Raw genomic sequence first — 6000 nt, 5'->3', positions numbered from 1 at the left:
ATGAGAGTGCTGACATCTCTGCCAGCTGTGCTAACATCTGGACTTGGCTATCCTGCAGAAGCACCCTCTCCAGAGGACAGAAGTTCATCTGCTTCAGCCAGAACTTTTATCTCTGATCTAATGACAAACCCATGGTGCTCATCCTCCACAGCGTGTCTGGAGGCTGGCTGGGATCTACTAAGGAGGGAGGAGGAGGATGACGAGCTCACCATGTCCTTGCAAGGCCACTGTGTGGGCCAAATCAGGCCTGCCTGCACTCCCGACGTGCACTATGGTGGGTGGGAGAAAGCTTCATAGAAAGGCTTGGAAAGGGCTGACATTAGCAGCCCCTCCACCTTGCAAAGGAGTAGACAGAGCCCGGGCCAGGTACGTCCTCTTTACACCAAACTGCGTAAAGGAGAAGGGTGCAGACAGGATGGATGGTCCAGGATGGACATGGACATTGTGGAGGTCTCTTGAAGATGTGGCTAGAAAGCATTTGTCATGTGCTTAAGATGATAATAGCTGATGGCTTGGGGGGATCAAGAAGAGATTTTTCCTCCTGTTTTGGGCCATGGAAAGTTTCACAGAGGCTTTGGCTCAGTTTCTCCCCTCCCACAACACCAGCTCCAGCTGAGATGAGAGTGGGTCCATGCAAAAAGACCCCATGGCCCAAGGGGATGGAGGTCTCATTTCTACTATGGATTTTCCATTTCCTTTAGACCTTTGTGTTGCAAACAGGCATGGGAGACACTTCCCTTCCTTAGCACGTGCTCAGCACCATCAGAGCGAAGGACCCTTCTCAGCCAGGACCTTGGGGTGGTCTCACCCTGTCTGATCTCCAGCCGTGACACTCGGGAGGGCTCTGGGCAGGCTATGAGGGATGAAAGCGGTTTCATTCTCCATTGTCCTTGTATGGGAATTTGGATGGAAACAAATGTGTAAGAAGCTAGCCAAAAGGAAATACTCTTGCAAGAGATGTCAAAGCAGGTTTTAATAACTGTATACAAACGGCCCAGCAGCCAAGAGCGGGAATAAAAAGGGAAATAACTATAGAAAAGGACAGTTCTACTATTTAAAACTTCCTGAATCATTCCTACCCAGAAGAACAATCAACTCTTACTCATTTTACTCGAAAATAGAGACCACTGGGAGTCTGCAGGATAGGGCTGCATCATCTTGCGCCAGAGAGGTGAGACGTGTGGCATGTAGAAGAGGGACCTTCCCAAATTTGGGATGGGCTCTGTGTCCCTGTGATACCCGTGTGCGTCTCAGGGACAAGGTTTTTCTTCTCGGTGGCATCCCTCCACAGCGGGGATGTCCTGGTAACTCCTCTCTGCTTGAGGAGCAGAGGTCCTAGGCACCAGAGCTGGGGAAGGGAGAAGTTTTTCACCTGCTCCAGCTGAATTTAGAGAGGAGTCCCATCCGGTGTCTTCTCCAGGACCATGTAGATTTTAACACTGAACAATTCCCAAAGCTCGGCTGAGGCCTCTGCTTTTGTGCTTGCCTTGGCACAGGGCCATCGCATGAGTCATAAACCGCTCACTGTTTGTTTAATGTACCAATTCCAGCTCAATCGAATCTCTAAGAGAGAAGTTAATTCATAAGCTCTATCAATATTAACTGCTTTAAGAGGAGGAGGAGGAGGAAGAGAAGGAGAAACTAGCCAGTTTGGTGCTACTGCCACACCAGTGAGCCGTTTCATGTTGCCTGCTGGTGTGAACATGTCTTCATCACTCAATGGTCCTAGGGTAATGTGACAGTCCTAGGACCTACGTGGACATCGTTGTCCTCTCCAGGCCCTGCGTGATGCCTACAAAGACTTCCTGGGGATGTAAAGGAGGAACACAACCCACTGGAGACATCTGCTTGGAAGATGCCCAAAGAAATCAGCTCGTCTCCACACAGGTCCCAACACCCTGAAGAACGAGTTGGTGATGTCTCTGATACCTAGGAGCTCTCCTCTCTTAATGCCTGGCAAGCAATGGGCATGCAGAGGAGGCAGGAGCGGGGCCAGGCTGCTGAAATGCAGAGTAAGGATGACGGAGAAGAGCCAACGGAGGAACGTGTCCAGGAGCCAGCAGGGTGGGAGCCAAGCCTTTGAGCTGTCCTGGTTGTTTGCAGACATAAAACCCTTGTGCACACATGAACACTGCAGAGGCAAGTGCTGTCTCTGGAGGCTGTGAACTACCAACCTGGGAATGGCTAAAACAGATCATTGCTGTGTTGACACATGGTACCTCTAAAATACCGGACATCGCGACATTTGGACACTCACCCAGGAGATCGACCACATGGGATGCAGCTCAGCCCTTACACTCGGACTGAGCGGAGACGCACGTTCAGGCGTGTGAAGGTGAGATGAGACCGCAAGGTCTGTCATGCCCAAAGGTCTTGGTTAGCCAAGACTTATTTGCACCTGCTCTTATCCCAGGGGAGAAAAACAGCATTTCCTCTTACGTTTGTGTTAAAAAACAGATGTCAAGGTGCCCGGAAAAAAGAGATTTAATGACATGCTTAATTGTAGCCATCTGGTCGCAGCCTGTCCCCTTGGCTTCTGGAAGACAAGGTCCTTTTGACTGCTAATACTTTGTGCTCAGAGCCAAGTGTCTCAGGGATGGAGCCCACCACAAAACATTTCAGAGAAGGTCCCATGGCTCTTTCTCCAGTCACCCCGCTGAGATGGGCCAGTTTGGACCAAAGAGGTCCAAGCCCACCAGCTGCTGCAATTGCAGTCGGTCTTGAAGGCAACGTAGCACCTTCATCTCCCCCTCCAACGGAGATTCGGAGTACGGCACAGTCACATCCTCATGCGGGAGATTCTCCTCGAACCTTCCTGGAAGCCCAGCCAGCTTCTCGTCCATCATTCCCATTATTTTTCTGATTTTATTTTAATCTCATGCTTGTTATTGTTCAGTTTTCCTTTAAATAAATCTTCCTGAGAATCCAAGAATAGAAGAGCATGTCAGATAATAACAGGAAGGAAGTGACAATGCCTAAGTTTACTGGATATATTAAATTAAACCTATTTCACAAGTTTTTTTCTGTTTATCCTAAAGACTTGTCTGGGTCTTTATCCCTAAAGTTTGTGTTACAGCAGCTGCCACCCTGCTGAGATCAGGACTCTCGGTTTGACGTGCATGGAAAGAGAGGCACCCAGCCACTGGCAGGTCCCAGCCTGAATAAAGGGGTCTGTCTTTCCCTGGGCCTGGAGCTGTCTGGCAGTGTCCATGTGGAAAAAAAAAAAAAAAAAAAGGATAAATTGGAATAGAATAGAATAGAATAGAATAGGAGTAAAATAAAATTTAATCAAATTTAATAAAATAAAATACAGTAAAATAAAAGAAAACCTTATTTGCAGGAAGAAGGATGAAAAAACATACATGTTAAAGAGGCTGATACCCTGCAAAAAGGGTAACACACAGCACGCTGGAGCGGAGCTGTGAGTTAAGTCACCCGCTGCTGCCTGCGTTGCCTGAGCAGAGTGCTGCCTGCGCTGCCTGCCAGCACACGCAAGCGCGAGGGGAACGAGCTGATCTTGTTTGCTGCCTAATTCCCCTCCTCCCGATGTGCAGAACTTCGCTGCCGCCTTGGTTTTGCAACACATCCCCAACGGGACGGACCTGCTTGAACATTTTTGGTTTGGGCAGGTCTCCGGCGCCCTGGGTGGCACAGGACAGGCAGGTTGAGAGCAGGAGGGTCCTGCCTGCTGATCCAGGAGGCTTCACCCATAGCAGACATGGGGTACACCCTCCATTTGAGCATCCTGGAGTGTTCTCTAGGTGTTAGCTGGAAGCTGGGCGTTCACTCTTTTGTGCAACTGGGGAAACTGAGGCACAGATTGGGGTCATCACAGCATTGCCCCAGGAGTTCCCTGGTCCGCCCTCCTGCTCCCAGCAGTGATGGGCGCAGACCTCCTTGCTCAGGATGGTCTTACAACCCCCCAAGGATGCACCCGACCTCCACACCAGCACCTCCTGAGCATCCATGAGCACCTCCTGCCCACGCTCCTGTGCCAGACGGGTACCGAAATACCACCCTCCCTTCCTGCAGCACCCAAACCCCCAAACACGGTGCTGCAAGCCACCACGACGAAAAAGAATATGCAGCAACCATGCCCGGTTTTGCCCAAACCCTGACAACTGATGGCCAGGACCCCCCAGGATTGTATTTTCCTTGTTATAGTTTCACCCCAGTGTTTGTACGAAACGTCTGGGCACTGACTGTGCTCTGAGGTTTGTTTAGAAGATACTGCCAAGGGTAATGCTGCTCCCAGTACCGTTGCATGCGGACCATGTCCCTGCAAAAATTGAGTCCATCCTGGGAAGCTATTCCTGTCCCCCTCCTTATCCTGGGCACCGAGCTGGCCCCGGACCCCTAATTCTTGCTCCTATACGGGTACTGTTGCCCATAACCCAAAGCAAACCCTATAGCAAGCCCTGAGTGGGTTTACTGGAGCGTTGAGCCCTTCTCTGCTTGCAGAAAAGGGGATGTGAGGGGTTTCCTGATGGATTAGGTGAGGAGAAAAAGATGGGAATCATCCCCATTTGAGGATGGAGGATGGAAAATGGTCCCTCTGCAGGGATGCTCCAGGTAAAGCCTCCAGCAAGCCATGTTTCAGTCATCTCCCAGCAAGCAGCGCAAGTAACCTGTTATCCATAAATCAAGGAGTATTAATATCAGCGATATCTCTGAAATCTTCATATAAAATATTACATCACATTTGGTTTAGCTGAGTAGAAACCTCAAGCACTGCTGGGGTTTTTTGCCCATCTGTAAGTGGCAGAAGAGAAAACTTGTGTCTAAATTTTGCCTTGTTTCTGTAATTCTGCTCTTTTCCAGAAAAAAGCAGTTGCTTTCATATAAGGAAAAGACAAATTCTTGCCATAGAAAAAACACACTTAGGACGTGGCTTCCCCTTTCGCCCTCTTCAAAGGCACAGCATGATATTCTGAGAAGCAGAACCGAAAGCGAGAAGCGAGGACACGTGAGTTGCTCCACACAGAAAACTTCATCAACAATGCTGGAGATGAAACAGACGGGTTTTTCCCAAAATAAATATCTGGTTTAGTTGCCTTTGCAATGGAAGGAACAGGACACTGTGGCTGAAATATTTGCCGCAGTGGATCCCACCTGCAGGCAAAGGAGAACCAGTCCAAGAGCTGAGCGGGTCCCTGCATGCTCCTGGGAGGAAAATGGTCCATGCTCTGAGCTTTAATTTCTGGAATGTTTTGGTCCCTATGGGAGATGCCTCGTGCCTGGATGTTATTTTGGCTGCTCAGGAGTCCCCAGGTTCCCCACTGCATCTTCACGGCCCTTGGCGAGGGGATAGAATCACAGAATGGTTTGGGTTGGAAGGGATCTTCAAAGATCATCTCATTCCAACCCCCCTGCCATGGGCAGGGACACCTTCCACCAGACCAGGTTGCTCAAAGCCCCATCCAGCCTGGCCTTGAGCACTTCCAGGGATGGGGCAGCCACAGCCTCTCTGGGCAACCTGTGCCAGTGCCTCACCACCCTCACAGTGAAGAACTTCTCCCTTACATCTAATCTAAATCTGCCCTCTTTCAGTTTAAAGCCATTATCCCTTGTCCTGTCTTATGCCTTGTCCTATCAGGGATGGACATCCTGAGTCAACAGCATTGCATTTAATGGTGTTAAGGAGCAAAAAGAGCAGCCAAGGACTTAAAATTCCTGTTACAGAAAGGCACGGAGTAATTGCACAAACTAAAAATTGCACGTCCATCCAGATGGGAAATTTGAGCCGTGGCTTGGAAGTCCCAGGTGAACTCATCACACGCAAAATCCCTTACTGCTTGCTGCAGGAGCAGCAGAACTGCGTATGGGATTCCTGGGAAGTAACAAGAAGTTGCACCAACAAGTTTTTAATGCAAAGCATTAAATTTGCGGTGCACAGAATTGCTGGCTTCCTGGTGACTCACACCCAGTCGGGTGAGAAATTTGCCCGTCTCTCCCTTGTGCTGCCTCAACCCATCCATAAAACCCAAGTGTTCTGTGGCC

The sequence above is a fragment of the Harpia harpyja genome, chromosome 17, assembly GCF_026419915.1.
Source record: "Harpia harpyja isolate bHarHar1 chromosome 17, bHarHar1 primary haplotype, whole genome shotgun sequence".
Classification (NCBI taxonomy): domain Eukaryota; kingdom Metazoa; phylum Chordata; class Aves; order Accipitriformes; family Accipitridae; genus Harpia; species Harpia harpyja.
The sequence above is the reverse complement of the archived record's forward strand: the minus strand, read 5'-3'. Positions refer to the sequence as shown.